General features: G+C 46.4%; 1 long non-coding RNA gene across 11 annotated transcripts in view; it reads right to left on the reverse strand.

Moving 5' to 3' along the window:
• LOC110398168 overlaps positions 1-17811 on the reverse strand; it is a 210490-nt gene that overhangs the window by 57833 nt on the left and 134846 nt on the right. For all 11 annotated transcript variants that reach the window (XR_002438239.1, XR_002438232.1, XR_002438240.1 and 8 more), the window contains one exon: positions 1193-1380. This is a non-coding gene — a long non-coding RNA (uncharacterized LOC110398168). The remainder of the gene's footprint in view (positions 1-1192; positions 1381-17811) is intronic.

Consider the following 17811-nt stretch of genomic DNA (forward strand, 5'->3'; position numbering starts at 1 on the left):
ACAGCCCTTTCAACATGAGTCAGTCTTTGCAAGGAGCAAACGCTCATTACCATGCAAACGCATGTTGTTTTGGTTCCAGGCTAATTGTTGTATAGCATATTCTATATAACATAAGACAAAGCCCCGAGGCTTGTAAGCCAAGTAGAATGCAAATTACAGCACTGACACAGATGAAGGCTCTATGTAACTTTAATCAAGGGGGGTGCAAATTATTTGTGAAACAAACAAGCAGGGCAGCTCAATTAGAAGGAGTGAGCTCTCAATACACAGCCTGACTAATAGGCTGGAACATGGCTAGGAAAATGTTCACCTTGACTACCGAAGACTAAGGATATTCACGCTTGCAGAAAGCATCATAGTCATTGTGTGCCAATGACATTTAGCATTTCTGTAACAGCTTATGGAAATGCTCCACGCTCCAGTGGCTGTTCCCTTTCTTTATCATTGTCAGTGGTACAGGAGCACGGGGAAAATTCAGTGAGGATTTGGGCTGCGCTGCATTACAAACAAACACACAGGTAACCCCTGCCCTGAAGAGTGACCACTCTAAATAGATACAGTGATCAAAAGAAGGAGCAGAACAGGAAAACATCTGAAAGAAAATAGAAGAGCTGAAAAATAGGACTGTACAGTCAGGCTTCCATCCGATGCAAGTAGGAGTCATTCATAGTAAGAAAGCCAGCTAATTTAGTGGGAAAAGGCGCTGAAAATGCTTGATACGTAGTGTGGGAAATTGGCTCATCAAGTGGCTGTTACTTTTCTATGCTGAGCTCTGGTGAATTCACTGAAAGAGCTTTGCAAGTGCCCCAGGAGACATAGGAGTTTTGCAATGGTTCCTGCTGGCTGCTATGGTCCTGCCTCATTTTGCTGCGATGCGAGCAGGCGCTCCGTGTGCCCTGGGATCAAATGCACAGTGGCTCCCCATGCTGCTCCATGTGCTGTGCACACTACAGCTGAGACATTTGCAGTTTCATAACTCAAGAATTCAGAAATAGATATAAATTTACATGTTCCACCACAAACAGATGGTGCCTTTGGCTGCCTCTTGCTGCGTTCCTCGAAGGTAGCACTGGTTTGCAGACATCAATCTTTCTACAACAATTTCTGCTTGCAGGGGTTTGGGGGTTTGTTTTGGTTTCCCATTCATATTTCACACTGCAGAGGCTGAATGAACATGTGAGCAATTACTGACCTGTTTCCCATGCCAGGAGGTGCAATAACAGCTGGAGATGGTCAGGAAACAAAGTTCTGGCTCTGGATACTCTGACGTCTGGTAGGACTGGTGTGAGCAAAGTAGATACCAACTTGTACCCAGACTTGTTGGCTAATGTGAAGCTCTCAGGATGAGGAACTGGGGGATTACTCCAAAGTTACCTCTTTCTGCAAAGAAAAAAAAAAGAAAGAAAAAGTAAATGGCTAAAGAAAAACTTCTGCTACCCCTGTTGATGCGCAGGATGTGGCTGTGTTCTGGAGGCAGGAATATCTGAGCAGGTTGTGTGGGTCCTCCTCAGTCCACAGCTGTAAAGACATATTGCCTTTGGGTGGGTGCAGCTCAGGGGAACGGTCCTCCTGGCCCCACACACTTAGGTCCAATTCCAGCAGAAAAGCTCATTCATGAGGAAATGGTCTCTGGGAATGTGTCCACGGGGAGAACTTGCAGCAGTTTCCAGGCTTGAGTGCAGCTGTCCCAAGGGCCAGGCACAGCTCAATTGCTGGCTGTGGGTCTGCTCAGCAGCTCAGTCACCTGCAGCTTCCATGGGTGACTGCTGTGTCCTCATGCCACCGATGCCAGTAGTGCTGTGTCACTGGTGACACTGCCCCAGTTCCTCTTCACTTTAAACTCATCCCAAGACAACTCATTTCTTGATGCATCCTCTCCCTGCTTGCTCTGCATGGGCTGCACCAAGCAGTGGTTGGGGCAAGTGGAAGCTTTGCAGAGGCAGAACTGGTGGCATTCATAAAACCACATAATTGTTAAGGTTGAAAAAGACCACTGAGATCACCAAGTCCAAGTGTCAACCTATCTCCACCATGCCCTCTAAACGCTGTCCCTACTTTGGGGAGTTATCAAGTAAAGGGAGCACCTGTCACATGGACCACCAGGAGAAATACTGCCAAGTGGTGAGAAAATCCAGAGAGGCTTACATATTACAACTGTGGATTCCTCCAGCATCTGAGCTGACAGTGAATTTATTGGGAAGGAAATGAAGGAGAGATGGCAAGAGGCATGAGCAACCGAGCAATAATGCACAAGGGAAGCAGCTCCAGTTATTTCTCAGCCATCACTCAGAAAGGGAAGGTAGGCAGCTCTTCAAGCAGCCTGTTTAATGCTGGCACCGTGCAGTAACAGGAAGCTTGCCAGCATATTTCATTAAAATACCTTTCCATCCGTTAATAATCATTCTCTGTGCTTTAATAGCACTTCCCCTCCAAGATTTCCACGTGAACCCATAAATGTCAACTCAACCTTGGGAGAGGAGTATTCTTAGAGCGATTTTATACTTGGGTAAAAGGAAGGATGGAGAGATGGCTCACCAAAGCCCTGCACATTGGCCGCGGACCTGCACCACTGCAGTACTGCACGAAGCCAGATAACCAAGTGCCTGTTTGCACAGAGGTATCCTCAGCCAGGAACCAAACCCAGGACTGGCAACTCTCATTCACAGCTTTTCCCCTTCTAATAAAACTTTCCACAGACTTTGCACATGAGATGTTATATGCCAAGTTCCAGGAATAAGTTAATTGGAAACAAATGCACTGCATGACCAAGAAAAGTGTGTTTACAACAGCACTGCTGGTACCATTGCTGTAACACCAACCTGGTGCAGCTGGATGACTGAAACCAGAACAGCACACTGGCTCCCTGTTACCCCACTGATGGCATGAGCAGTTCGAAGAAGGCTTCCTATGGTCAGGACAGTTGGCTTCTGCATTGCAGCACTGAATATAGGTATTTCCTAAACTAGAAAAATGGCCTTCATTGATTTTTGTCTATGGTCAAGTCATTTCTGAGTAAGTGGAAATTTTCCTGTTGATGAAACAAGTACCCATGTATCCATACATTGTATTTTGTTTATTTGTAATCACTAAGAATAGAGGGAAAAGCTATTCATCCGCTTGAAATAGAGAAACTTCTGCTGTGTGTTCCAAACGGAAATTGCTTATGGTAAGTATTGCTGCCAACATCACCAGCCCTTTCAAAAAGACCACATCAAGGATTTCTCTGGGACTATGCAGTTACTGCACTTTGGTTCTTCTGGGATGTGATCTGATAACACGTCCCTTCCTTACAAGGGGCTGTGTCTCAGTTTTCTTCAGAACGGAAGGCCCTGGAGCTCCCCAAGTGCACAAGGAAATGAGTGACAGCAATAAAAATGGTAACAATAGTGACAGTAAGTGGTGGATCAAAATCTTGGTCCTAGAGAGAAATGGTATGAAATATGCGCTTGACCCGTCAGTGGTTTTCTCCAAAGAACCCAAGGCAATTGACAGCGCAGGGCAGAGTAATTCCTCCATGGAAATACTCCAATCACTGTGACAAAAGTGCCATAACCTCGATCCAGAACAGCCTGTGCGCTCAGACCAGAGTGTTTCACAATCACATTATGTTATGGTTCTGTCCCAGCCTCCCCGGAGACACTGACGTGTCCTCTGCACTCAGAGGCAGATAAGTGGGAAACCACGCGTATTTCTGGTAAAGCCGAATGTAATCCCATATCGAAAAAAAGCTTCTGATGTTTTAATATTTTGCATTATTTTCCTGATTTAAAAAAAAAATACAAACAATAATCAGCAAAGCCACAAATGCATCATGACGTATTGTCTGTCCTTCCCTGGGGCTGAGTGGGCTCCACTGGAAACTGCCACAGCATTATCTCCTAATATGACACCGCTGTAGGACGCAGCCTTTGCTAACAGCCTGGCACCTGGCACAAAGTGTCTCTGAGTTCGAGTTTTAAGGGGGTGGAAAATCAGGTTTTGAGGGCAGTAGGTGAAAATGCTGCACTGACACGTGCTAAGGAGCAGTTTCTGTATATCCTGAATGAGATGGAGCCTCGAGAGACAAGAGGACGTGGACAAGCATCAGTTCCTCACAGTGCCAGTGCCCAGTCCATCTGCCAGCCTGCTGCTTGACCCAAGCCCTTCTCACACCTGTGCTCACGTTTTTCAGCCAGGCAGAGAAAGGAGAGGAAGTGAGATCATAATTTTCCTTCTTCTGAGACCAGCAGAGAGGGGCAGCCCCTTCCACATCATGGTCATGGAAAGTGGTCACTGTGCCCTGGCCAGGCTCTGGCTTTGCAAGAACACCTGGTGCCACATGATGGGCAGATGTTGAGAAATTCTCCCACACAAAAAAATCTATGAAATCATTATGAGTAAACAGCCTCATAAACAGAGCCTAGGAAAGCGTGGTAAATCAAGTTAGCTGGGTGGGGAGTTGGTACAAGCTGCTGCCTCGGCTGGCGCAGACAGAGAGCTCAGCACAAGGGGCACACATCAGTGCTTGTGGTCAGAATGAATAGAAACACAGAATCATACGATCATAAAAATTGGAAAAGACCTTTAAGATCACCAAGTCCAACCATCAAACTCACCCCCACCACGCCCATAACCATGTCCCTCAGGGCCACATCTCTTGATTCTTGAACACCTCCAGGGACAGTGACTCCACCACCTCCCTGGGCAGCCTGTGCCAATTCCTCAACATTCTTTCTGAGAAGGAATTTTTCCTAATATCCAACCCAAACCTCCCCTTCTGCTACTTAAGGCCATTATCTCTTGCCCTGGTACTAACAGCCTGATGTGCAGGAGCTGGAGCGGCTCATCATACAGGTGTCGGTGGCAATGTGTCTAGTTTTATTTGCTAATGAGTGGCAATTTGCTGCAGGTTGTAAAAGAGGAGAGGGAACAGTTTCTGCTTGGGGAGAGAGTGGGAGCAGAGCCTGACGTGCTGGTGAACCCATGTGTGCAAATGTGCACGCTGATATAGGCTCAGCTCACAGGAAGAACTGGCATCACTGGTTGTAACATGCTGCAAGCAGGAAACCCCAGGCACAAGCAAAATATTGTGATTTTTACCCATCGCAGTTAGTAGACGATATTCTGGATGTTCAATAAGAAAATAAATAGAGGCGCTGTCACAATGGGTGTTGTTAATGAGCACCCAGCCCTTTTGGCCCCTCAGATAAAAGGCTGTAAGTGCAGAGTGTTAGAGCGGATAGTTCTATTACGCAGAAGATAAGCAGTGTCCATGAACTGGCGTCTCTGCCTGGTGCTGCGGGCAAAGCAAACACTGACAGCCACCAGGCCCTCCACCTGCTATCTTCTGTGGGAAAATCATGTGCAGAGCGGGGCTGAAACACCCAGTGAAAAGCACAGTCTGTGTTTCAGCTCCGGTCGTATTCTTCTGCAGCTTTTAGATTTAATTTAGGCTAATTAACGTGTTCGTGGCTCTAGCTGCGGATGTATAGGCTTAGTGCCACCAGTGTTGCTGTGGGGTCACAGATATGGTGGAGGAGCAGGGCCGGGCTGCAGCTGCCCACAGGGCTGCATGGAGCCTGCACTGCAGCCCTGCACACTGATTTTTTTTACAAAATCCACGATTTTCCCTTTTTTATGGAATTTACTTTTTATGGAAATTAATTTAAAAATATCGTGCAATTAAAAGAAAATAATGTTTTCCTTCCCTTGGCATGGAGAGCTTTCTTCTGAGCAGGAGGGAGGGGTTTCTGAACACATCTTTCCTTTTTAGGGGGTTGAATGGAGGCTCCTATCCTCTCATGTTTTAATTAATTTTTGCATAGTTGCTTCATTAATTGATATTTATGTATTGCTTGTGCATAAATTCTGGAAACAGTGCGTAAGACGATGTTCTCATTACAGCTCTGCAAGAGCTTGGCCAATGCTGGAATATTAATGAAGGGAGATGCGTGGAAGAGCACAGCTCAATTCCCTGCACCTGAGGCTCCAGCCCTGGGTGATGCCATCAGGGAACAGACACTTTATGAAAGGCATCACTGTGTGCTGCAGGAGCACCATGCCATGCAGGTCAGTGCCAAACCATCAGGGACACTGCTGAGGATAGTGCACGTGGCACGGGGTTCTGCAAGTCCTACAAAATTCAGCATGCACTGAGAGCATCTTTTTCTACTCATTATAAAATCATAGAATCTTAGAATCATTAAGGTTGGAAAAGACAACAACAAAAGATCAAGTCCAACTGTCAACCCATCCCCACCATGCCCACTAAACCATGTCCCTCAGTGCCACATCTACCCTTTTATTAAACACCTCCAGGGATGGTGACTCAGCCACCTCCCTGGGCAGCCTGTGCCAGCACCCGAACACTCTTTCAGAGAAGAAACTGTTCCTAGTATCCAACCTGTACCTCCTCTGGTGCAATGTAAGGCCATCCACTCTCGTCCTATCATTAGTTACCTGGCAAAAGAGGCTGATCCCCACCTTGCTACAACCTTAGCAAAACCCCCTTCGTCACCACGCATTGTACAGGCCAGCATGCAGCCTGGCACCTCCCAGCACTGCCTGGGTGGGATCCCAGCCCCCAGCAGTGCCATGGCCCCCCTAGCATGGGCTGAAGATGCTCAGGGCAGTGCCCACGCTCCTGCACCAAGCCCTCCTGTGCTTCTTGGCACAGCCCTGAGCCAGCCCTGGGCTGATGTTTTGCCGGTGGCTTCCAGCTGAAAACCTCAGCCCATGCCCTCCAAAGGCACGTGGCTGCTTAGAGGGGCGAGTTATGATCTGCCCAATGAGCTATTGTTATCTGAGATTTTATTAATCATTTACTGCGTTTTATGAGGTTAGTCACCTGCATCGTCTCTGTGCTGACACAATAATTTACCTCTACAAGGATGAAGAATAAAATAAAAGATCATTTACTGGCAGCTCATAGTGCTCTTATCGGGTTACAAAGGCAGTAGGTGGGGAGATATTTCTGCTGGGGAATCAAAACAGAACACAAAGGCACGGCAGGGCACAGCCAAAAGGGTATTGCTGAAGATCGGGTTTATATCAAAGCAAGCAATAATCAATTATTCAGGGAGCTGGAACTGAACTATCCCTCCCCATAGGTTTGTGAGCTTCTCATTGGCTCAGCTGTGGTAAGGGCTACCCAGAGGTCAGCAGGCCACAGGAGGACACTGGTATTGGGCTCATCTTGTACACATGAGAGGTATTAGGAAGCACAGAATGAGCTCAGCCCCCCCTCCAGGTGCCTGTTCGTCCCACAGGGTCACCTGTGGGGCTGCCCCATGGCTCCGCATCTCACAAGAAACCCACGAGGCAGAGCTCCCCTTTGTGGAGGGACCAAAATCAGAGTGGTTGCAGCCCCTCGTAGCGAGGCCCTGGGACCCTCCCGCTGTGTCCTCTGCACTCAAGCCTCCTTAGAAACATTTTTCAAAATAATTGCCTGGATAAATTTGTTGGTAAGCAGCAGCACGGCGCAGTGAGTTTTTATAACTCTCTCTGATTATTTACAGCTGCTGGTAGACCACTCTTAAGGCCATTTCTCACCACAAGCCTCCTAATATAATGCTTCCAAGGTAAGAAAGCGTGTCCTTGGTGAGCTGGGGGCTCCCAGCCCCCAGTTGTGCAGCATCTCCAGCATCACCCTTGGCCGGGCATTGTCCGGGGTGCTGGAGGGACATAAACATGCTAAAACAGCAAACAGCCCCCCTGAAAGCACTGATAAACAAATATGCAAAAGTCATGTATTTTGCAAGGGTAGAGCCTTCCTAGCAATAATTAGCTTCTAAACATACCCCTGTCCTGTATAATAAATGAACAGCACAGTAAATGTTATGAGAATAATTCATTATTCATCACGAATAACAAATGGAGGGAATAATTCACCAGGCACTAACCTCTGACAGGGGCCCACTTCTGTCAGTTGCACAGGGATGTGGCACCAGGCTCCTTCATGCCAGCCCACACTGGCACCAGGTTTGGCGGCGTACCGTAACACAACCCAAGCTCCCGTCACCTTTTGTGCTGCTTTGGCATCCCTGCAGAAACGCTACCTGTCCTGGTGTCCTGCATCCCCAAAGCTCGTAGCACGGGACCAATCCTCCGCAGGATGTAACCCCTATGCAGAGCCCCCCTTCCCCCAGAGACCTGAGAGCCCTCAAGGCCCTTCCAGGGGCACAATTTTGGACTCGTTCCTGTTTTATGTCTGCTGATAGTTATTTGTTTATTGCTCTTCATTCTCTTGTGTGTCCCTGGTGCTCCAGATGACAGATAACACATAAATCACTGCAATGGAGCACAGCGAGTAGGGAAGAAGTGTATAAATGTATGTGTGTATACTGGAGGATCAGGAGTGCTGAGGGATGCTTTGGTTACTACTGCCATCAGTCACACAGCACAGTGCGCCCAGAGATCTGCTAGAGAGCTGCTAGGGATGACCGAGAGAAAGCCCCCAGGAAAGGGATCCCCAAAAGATCACTGCAGATGGCAAGCTCATCAGCTGCCCTGGGGCACCAGTGTCCCATGCAGATTGCTGCCATGTGTGATTTGTTTCTTTAAAGGACCCTAAGTTCACATGCACAGTCAATAGACCCAAATATGAAAACTAAAATTCAGCATCCTGTTTTCAGGCAGCTGTTATTATTTTTTATTCTAACCTTTCACCTACAATATTGCTCCTGGATGTGAGTAGGCTCCAAGATATGAAGGATATTTAAAAGTATCTGCCCATTATGCCGTAACTGCTCTCATGTGAGTTCAGTTTGGTGAGTATGTTTAGTGTTTTCCAATGGTTCCAAACTTTGATAAACTTGTATTTTTGAGATTATTTTTTGAGTAAAGTCTTCCATAACATAATCAAGATAATGCCAGCAAACTGACTTCTGACCTCCAGCATCTCAAAGTATTCACAAACCTGCTGACCAACCGGGTATATCTGGGGCTCTGTGGTCTTCACAGCCCCAAATTAACAACAAAGAGGGGATTTGTATTTAAATCAGTGTGAACTCAAGGAACTCCGGTGCATGCTGACAGCAGCTCCAAAGAACACACCGTGGTGCTGTGCTGGAGCATGGGGTCACACCGAGCGCAGCAGCGCCTGGCAGCCTTGCTGGCATTGACTCATTTGGTGTGGGTCAAAGGGAAGTTTATCAACACTTCGACCCTTTTAATTGGCAACACACCTTCCCAGGCTTTATCGGTCAGCCTTGAAGCCTAACCAGCTCCCTTGTGAGGAATTCGTACTTGGCACGCTTACACGAGACATAATGTGGTAACAGAGGTAGCTCTATATGTATGGTAATTTTTAGAGCTGAGTGACATTTTTCAAATGGATGAGTTCACTGAAAAATGCAGGAACCAACAGTATTTGTGAAAAAAATTAGAAAGTGTACAAATGTTTCATTTTAACATGTCAAAAGAAATGGTTTGGAGAAGCGGAGACATTTTGTTTCAACAGCATCAAAACAAAATATTTTGACTTTTTGTTTTGAAACAAGCTTTGTTGTTTAAAAACTGACCTATATTTTAGAAAAGTTTCTTTAAAACCAACATTATATAACAGAACAAAGAGCATTTCTTTTCCTGTTAAGGAAAATGCTTAGTTTTACTCATTCTCCCCGTTATTTTTTGGCTGTTTTTTTTTTATTATTTATTTTTATTTGACAACCAAACTGAACAATCCACATCCATCTCTCTCTTTCCCTGTTAGCATTCATGTAGCATCTCCTGCTGCTAAAGAAAAGCATCACTTCCACCCGGTGACACATCGCTTCTGTTACTCAACATCCTCATCTTCTCTGTGCAAACGGGGGCTGCTGGGACAGACCTTCCCCCGTCTTGCACAGCAGTGGCACCTGGGGACGCGCAGGCAGGGGTGACCTGGTGGCCTTGGCACAGGACACAGATGTGCCTCACAGCTGCCCCATGCCTGACTGCACCTGGGCTTGTCCCCGCCAGGCTCTGCCCTTATCAGGCCGTTATTTAACAGCACGAGTTAATGAACAGCTCTGTGCTCTGCCAGCAAAATGAGCCCTCACTGGCGCTTATCTCCTGATCGCGCAGCAAGGGAGCAGCAGAACAAAGCAGAATTTGTTGTGTCCTATTGCTCACTACCTGAAATGCGTGATAAGGCTCAGCCATGCGGCCACACTGCTTTCCAATGGCAACTTAATCTGCTTTCTGCTTCCCTTCCCACCTGTGAGTTTCAGCTCTTAAAATAGCACCATGGGGCTGGCTCTGCTCATGGACAGCTTGCCCCCAGTGCTCTCCATTGATTTGCCCGTATTTTGGCTTAACATCCCACCAGCTGCACTCATCCCAAAGCAAGGACCCTCTGAAGCCATCAGGCATCTCCCCGTGCTCAGTGCCCTGAGGACCATGAGAGCCACAAGAACTCGTGCTGGGAGCTCTTCCAAGGGCGCAGCTCCCGGAGAGGCCACCCAGATCCTTGGGGCTATCCTAACACATAGGAAACGTCTGATCAGATGGGTTGTGGTGTTTACCAAACCCAAGCATAGTTCACCATCTGTGATAAAGGGCTGAAGCTGTCTGCACTGCTCACATCCCTGCTACTTGAGCACCCATGGAAAAACACCGTGTTACACAGAGCAGGGCCAAGATTTCAGCCCATTCTTCATCAGTAGCTATTGACACTCCTGATCTTCAATCAGAATGCTTTTTAGATCTTGCCCTCCTCATCTAATTTGATTAAAAGTCCTTCTGCCCAAAGTCTAGCTGGACACCAGCCACTGCCACATTGTTGTTCCTATGGACCCTCCACCACAGAATAACACCCAGCATTTTTTTCCTCGATCTCTGCATCCCTTCGGGAGTTTGCTGCTGTAAGATTCAGGATTGTGAGAAATTTCTAAGAAACATCAGTTTCCTAGGGGTTGTTCTCATGCCCTGTGTGACACGGGAACCTTCAGCTGCTTATTTCCAGGCTCTGCAGTTAGACCAGTGAGCCCAAAGTCAACGCTTATCTCAGCATTTTGTGCACAGTTGTGGTTAGCAGCGTCTTCTGTCTCACTCGCTCGTGCCTTTAGCAGCTATTTCAGCCCGTGCCCTTTTCATCCCAGCCCCCTCCCCTAACCACCCCGGGCAGCTGGAGCTGTGCCACCTCTGCAGAGACCCAGGGCACGCACGGCTGCTCTACAAAGTCCTTCTCCAGGACAGCCCAATTCAAAAGCCATTTCCAGCTCTATTATTAGTCTCAGCCCAGGGCAATTGTACTATGGTCTCCGGTGCAGCCAGCCCTGCCAGTCACTGCCGCTCAATGCACTCAGCTTTCCTTCCAGTTTAAAGTTAACAGAAATCAAATCTGTGTGGCCAAATATAGGCAGAGATTTCACCCCCATAATGAGGCCCTGTCTGCATTATTAAATCCCAACCTCTTTCATGAGAAACAAAAATAGATCCATCACAGATTAAAAAAGAAAAAAAAAATATTAAAATAATATTCCACTGGATTATGTACCCTGGGAAAAGAGTGAGCGTAAGTTTTCTGCTGCAGTCACAGCAGTAAGCAGTGAGCAGCATCCAGTCCCACAAGCAGGTCTGAGTGACCCCTCACTGTTATGTTAGCAAACAAGCAGTACCAAATGCCTCTGCCAGTGCTGATGTGTTGGTGGTGGCTGCATTAATACTCATCATTATTTCTAAACTCTTTAGATTGTGTTTTAAGGATTTCAGCGCTGGGCAAATCTGCCTGAACATTAAATGCCTTAAAAGGGAGTGGAAGTGCCCTCAATTTGCAGCATCTCAGCAAGCATGCAGGTAACCTTAAGCCCCCACCCACATGCACACAACCAATCATATAAAATTACTTTTCGGGCACGCAGTGTCCTTTAGTAGGTAATGACTGAAATGTGGTTAACTCAAAAATATTGCAAAGTTTTAAACACGATACTTTGACCAGATTTTTGCTTAGAAGCAGCAGACACATGAGGTTCCTGGGAGAGGTACCGGTACGGGGGAATGCACAATCTGAAACACAAGATTTTTGTCCTATCTTTTAAGTGGCTTTTCTTCCAAATCACATCGAGTTTCGGAATTTCCCCTCCAAGTGCTCTGCCTGCACTTCTGGCACTGGTTGTACCTCTGTGGCTCCATCCCAGAAGGGCGCTGCCGACAAGTGTTGGAGCTGCACAAATGTTTCCAAATGGAACCAGGCGAAGTGCTACTCTATTTCCCCGCTTCTCCGATGTTTAGAAATAAATATTGGCAGTGCTTATTTAGAGAGTTTTGGAGCATTTCTGAGCGTGTCAGCAGCATGCTATCTCCCAGACTGACGGAGCTTGCAATTTTGTCTGGGGACTGAGCAGTGCAGGCTTGGAAACCCAATTAAAAAAAGAAAGAAGAAGAAACTAAAGCTCTGCATGCAACACCCGCAGCAACTGCTTCCATCATTGGAAGATATTTTTTTTTGCACGCTCTGCCTAATCCTATATGTAAAAACTCCTTAATCTTCTTGCTCTTTGATGGCATGTTTCGCTCTCACCCAGAGAACAAATTCTAATATCTAAATTTCCTGAATTACTTTGTTTAATCATTCTCTACTTCTTATCTTTCCTGTCTTGACTCCCTTCTTACAAGTCTTGATTTGCTACTTGTAAGAATTACTGCAATGTACAAATTGTTTCTATTTGTATCTGCATGTGAAGTTGGTTGTGAGGTGCCTTGGGAAAATTAACTTTAAAAATATCATATGAAAATAAACAACATTGCATTCTCCATCAGGGAAAGCTAAGCTGGCTTATTGTCAATACATTTTCCACCTCGGGAGGTTTTATTTTTTTCTTTCTCTTTTATTTTTTTTTCTCTCTTATCTGTGCATCATTTACATTATTGCTTTTTGTGTTTTTTTTTCCCTGGGAATCACTCCAACAATGGGACTAAAAGATCGTAATGTGATGGAATACAGTGACGGTGATGCTGGCTAAAATCTGCACACACTGTTCCCTTCGGTTAATGTTACTGAGATAGCAGGATGCTGGAGAAAATGGATGACCTACTTTTATCCTCCGCATTAGAGACACATTTCACAAGGTGGGAAGAGTGTTTTGAATATATATGCAAAACCCAAAGTCTGTTTTAGAGCTGCGCCAATGACAACCCCATGACTTCCATTAATACCAGTAAAGGTCAATTCGGAATTAGAGAGTAAAGATAAGGGGAAAACCACAAATATCTGTGTGTCTGCAGCACAGCCCCACCCTGCTATTCTTGGGAAACTTCATGGCCAATTCTGAAACGAAATGGCATTCAGTCATCCTCAACTGCTTTTAATTATATTAGCAGTGTTATTGTAGCTGTTACGGTCTAAGGATATGACTGAGGCAAGATTTATACAAAGAAGCAACACCATTGGTTGGACCAAATGATGCACTGACAGGCTTTTTGGCAAATAAGCCTGAAAAAGAGCTTGTGTGCCTGAAAATGCACCTGCTTTTTCTCAACAAATATCAGTTTGTTATAATAAAAGGCATTACCTCTCCCTGTAGACTTTGTCTCATTTAATTATATTAGCGTTAAAAACAGGTGAACCGAATTGCCTAAGATAATTTGTTTTGTCCCCAGACCACAGTGCTACCTCCAACTGGAGCGTTCCGCTTCCAAACTGCCTGCAAAGAGTGAGGACATCAGGTCACAGTTATTGCTGCATACATATTAACAAATTTGATGAAAAATAACAGAAAAAGCACAAAGCATCAGACCTTGGGTTTTGGAAGGAGCTTTGCCAAGGAGAGACAAGGCCAGTGCTCAGAAGGCTGTGGCCACCAGCACCCATGGGGCTGCCCTTGTCAGTGCCTGGGGATGCCAGGTCTGGTCCAAGGTGCCAGCTTCTGCATCTCCACCTAGCTCCAAGATTGCTTGCATGCTGACCTATTTCCCTGCCTGGAAGAATCCCAAAGCAGAAGCCCCAAAACACTTGAGCTCCTTGTATTCCAGTTCAGCTTGAAGCTAGAAGCATCCAAAATTTTTGGCCAAACTAATTTCTTACCAAGTTTCCAGCCAAATGCACAGACTCAAGAGAATCCATGAATTACAGATAAGCAGCCAGACTTTTTCTCCTTAATTTTGCTTCTAATTACAAATGGCCAAACATAATATACAGAATCATCAGTTGATAAAAATAACACTGAGAATATGATGGAGTGGGATCAATGCTTAGATATTGGTTGGATATTTGGATAGGATGGATATTAGGAAAAATTTCTTCTCAGAAAGAGTGGTCAGGCACTGGAACAGACTGCCCAAGGAGGTGGTGGTGTCACTGGCCCTGGAGGTGTTCAAGAACCGTGGAGATGTGGCACTGAGGGACATGGTCAGTGGCCATGGTAGGGATGGGTTGATGGTTGAACTCAGTGATCTTAGAGGTCTATCCCAACCTTAATGATTCCATGATTCTATATGACAATGAGAAATAAAAGCATTCAGTGCACGGCTCCTTGGCCAGAAAAATGAATGCAGTTTTCAATGCTTTTCTGTTTCTTGGCTATGCAGGATTTAATGGCATGTTTGACGTTAAACATTGCAGGATGGCTTTGTTTTGGTCACACACACAGTGGTCTCCCCTTAACATTTATTCCTTAAGAGTAAGGATTTTTTTTAATGCAGAATTTGCAAACTGAAAGGATTTATCTTTTGTATGCTTTCTTCCTTGGAGGGTTGTTTTTAAAGGAATATGTTTGTTTCACAGCTTTCTGAATGTATATTTGCTCTAAGTGCTTGCTCCCTCTCCCCTTCTCCCCAGCTTGTTTACTGAGGGAATAAAAACTTGACCTTGACTTTAAGGTCTCTGGTTTTCCAGACTGTACAGTCAGCAGAGAGCAAGGGGAAAAATCAATGTGAACCACATTAGACAAGGCGAAGGGTAATGCGTAAGTGCTGGCAACTCGTCCTGGAAATGGAAACGACTGAGGTAATTCGTAAAGGAAAGCATATCCCACTGATGCATCTCCTGTGGCTAAAACCCTACTTCTCCTTCCTTCCCCCTGCCTTTCCCCCAGTGCTCAACGCACCCTCGGGGCCATCAGAAGATGGGGACACCCCATGTGCAACATGGATCTCGTGACGGAGACCCTTGGCATGGGTTCTGGCTGTGTCCCCAGCCACCAGCTCTGTCCTCGCGCTGACTCTGGGTGTCACAGAGCTCCCGTTAACGTCTCCAATAAAACAACACATCACAAGAATCAACAAGACAGGTGAGAAAGGACAGCTCAGCAGATAAACACGGTGCCGCTAATAAGGATGTCAGCAATTGCCAACTGCGATGGATAAGATTGCATTTGTCACCAGCAGCATTGCAGAGCCTGCTCCTGCCCGTCTTGTATTAGGGGACAGACACAGCCATTTCCTTGCCATGTCCCAGATCCTGGGGTGAAATCCTGTCTGGAGCACTGTCGGGATGCTGAGGTCAGGGAGCCAGACCTCATAGCTGGGTGAGCCCTTCCAGGGGCTGCATGAACCGGCGTGATTTGTGCAATCTGTTTTGGTTCAGTGCGCTGAAATACCACTGAAATGTCCTCAGCAATCACAGCAGGCTGTTAATACGTATTTGTACGAAATTTTTAATTAATTAGATGGCATTAGAGGACCAGTTGTGCTGTCAAAATAGCTCAAAAGTACTGGTTTAAAAAGGAAATTAATATTTAATGGGAAAAAATGCATTAGCTCTCCGAAGCCTTAATTAAATGCATATACCTTTATGGCCCTTGCTAGCACTTTATTCATTGAGGCTGCCAGCGAATTGGATCACAGGGGTTTCTGCAACAGGGGGTGCCCTGGGAAGCACAGCCATGCATCACGCTTTTCTTCAGAGCCCCTTTCCCCTCTTAAACAAGGAACTGTCACAAGGCTTTGGGAATAATATCTGTCTGTCCCTCACAGCCTGCTGGAGCAAGGAGGAGGTGGCACCAGGCAGAGAGCAGCCGCACAGCTATGGAACCAGCAGCCCACCCGCACCTGAGACACGTGGGACCATTTGGGGACAGCTCCCAGCTACTGGGAACGCTGGCCCTGAGCAGGGAATGGCTCCATGCAAAGAGCCTGCCTTGCCAGTGCACCTGCAGGTGCAAAGAACTGACTTGCAGCAGGAACGGCCATTCATCATATAAATTAGTCCTGCATATGCGCATCCTTATTTGCAAGTAATCCATACGTCTCATCAGATAATTTCCTTCTTATGCAAAGGCAAGTTAAGGAGAAGAAGGCTGAAGTGAGTGTTAGGCTGCAGCCTTGTAGTGGGACGTGCGGTTGTGAAGAATGCTGCGCAGGGAAACGTGAGAAGCCAGCTGGTAACGTTTCGTCACTTTTTCCAGGGTGGAAGAATTTATAGACCCTATCTTCAATGCAAATCATCTCTATTAACTTCTCCGGCTTTTAAAATTGGGTTCTGCTAGCCTTTATTTATCATGCTTTCTCAGGACCACACAAATTAAACAAAATATGCGTGGTAGTTGCTTTTCTATTTAAGCACATAAAAATATGTGCAACATCTTAGCACTAAGAGTTTCAGCCACGGTCTTAAACGGACTGCTGCATTTTTCATGTCACCTCGCACCCGGCCCATGGGAGCCACTGGGAACAATTTTGGAAATATGGAGTCCTCTTTGCAGTCAAATTGAAAAACCCTGAATGTGGAAGCTCTTGAAGGTGGGGATCGGCTTTTACTCATGTTTTACACAGCACTTGGCACAGCTCAGTTCTGGAGGAGCACCACTGCGGTCCAGATACAACCCTGGTGGCATAGAGCTTGCAGGGGCTCCAAATTTCTTGCCTTTGTGGAGGCAGTCACCTATTTCCATAGTGGTATGAAAACTCCAGGTGCAACTGCCTAAAGCTGCCCTCTGTATCCAGCATTAACATTACTGGAAATAACATTAATAGTAGCCATAGCAGCACACAGTTCTTAAGTTTTGTCACATCTTTCTCCAGTGTCATTCTTGCAAACCCACACCAGGATATTTCAGCTGACCTGATGGGGAGAAGAGCAATTGATTTTTGGAAGATTGTGGGCATTTTCTCACCCTATTAGTGCCAAGGGCAGCTACACATTGCCTTGGAGCCCAGCAGAGCATGGGGATGGCCACGCTTGGGCATGCTGCAGCAATGCCTGCATGCTCAGACGGGTCACAGCAGGGCCTCGCTTGAAATCCGGGTGTATTTTTAGTTGAGCTATGTGAGGAATAGAAGTAGGGCAGCGGCGCTCGGCAGCGCTGCGCAGACAGGTTTTGCATACAGAGCAAAACTGGAGAGCAGGGGGTTGGGATTTCATCCTTTTCTTCTGCTGACTTCGCACAAAAGTTGAAAATCTGGATTTGCCCAGTGAGCTTGCATGAATTTGCACAGTAGACGTGTGAGAGAAAAACAACCTGCGTGGAACTGGAGAGAGCCATCAGTGCCACATGGGTTTGTGCCACTGGCTGCAGTGCCAGGGACGGTGCCCCAGTGCAGGACAGAGGGATTGGGGATGGGAATAGGGCTTGGCAGCTCTCTTGGGATGTCTTTTGCATGATCGTGGCTCAGAAACCAAGCAGGAAATCAGCAAAATTGCTTGAGGTGCTTCTCTTTAGCCTTATTCTGTGGCTTGGAAAGCAATCTGAATGGAAAATGAGAGTTTGAGGAAAAATCAGAGAAGGAAAATGGGACCAACACAAGAGGAGGAGAAATTAAAGGAGTGGAGTCTGGGCTTGAAAATCTCTTCTGTATCAGCATTTCTGCCCACCAAAAGGAAGCGTTTTATTTTCCCTGGAAGGAGACAAAACGAACAGCGGGGACTATTGTTGTGGCAAGAACACCTGGAGATGTGCTAGCTGCAGCGAGAGC

This window comes from Numida meleagris, chromosome 4 (assembly GCF_002078875.1).
Source record: "Numida meleagris isolate 19003 breed g44 Domestic line chromosome 4, NumMel1.0, whole genome shotgun sequence".
Lineage (NCBI taxonomy): Eukaryota > Metazoa > Chordata > Aves > Galliformes > Numididae > Numida > Numida meleagris.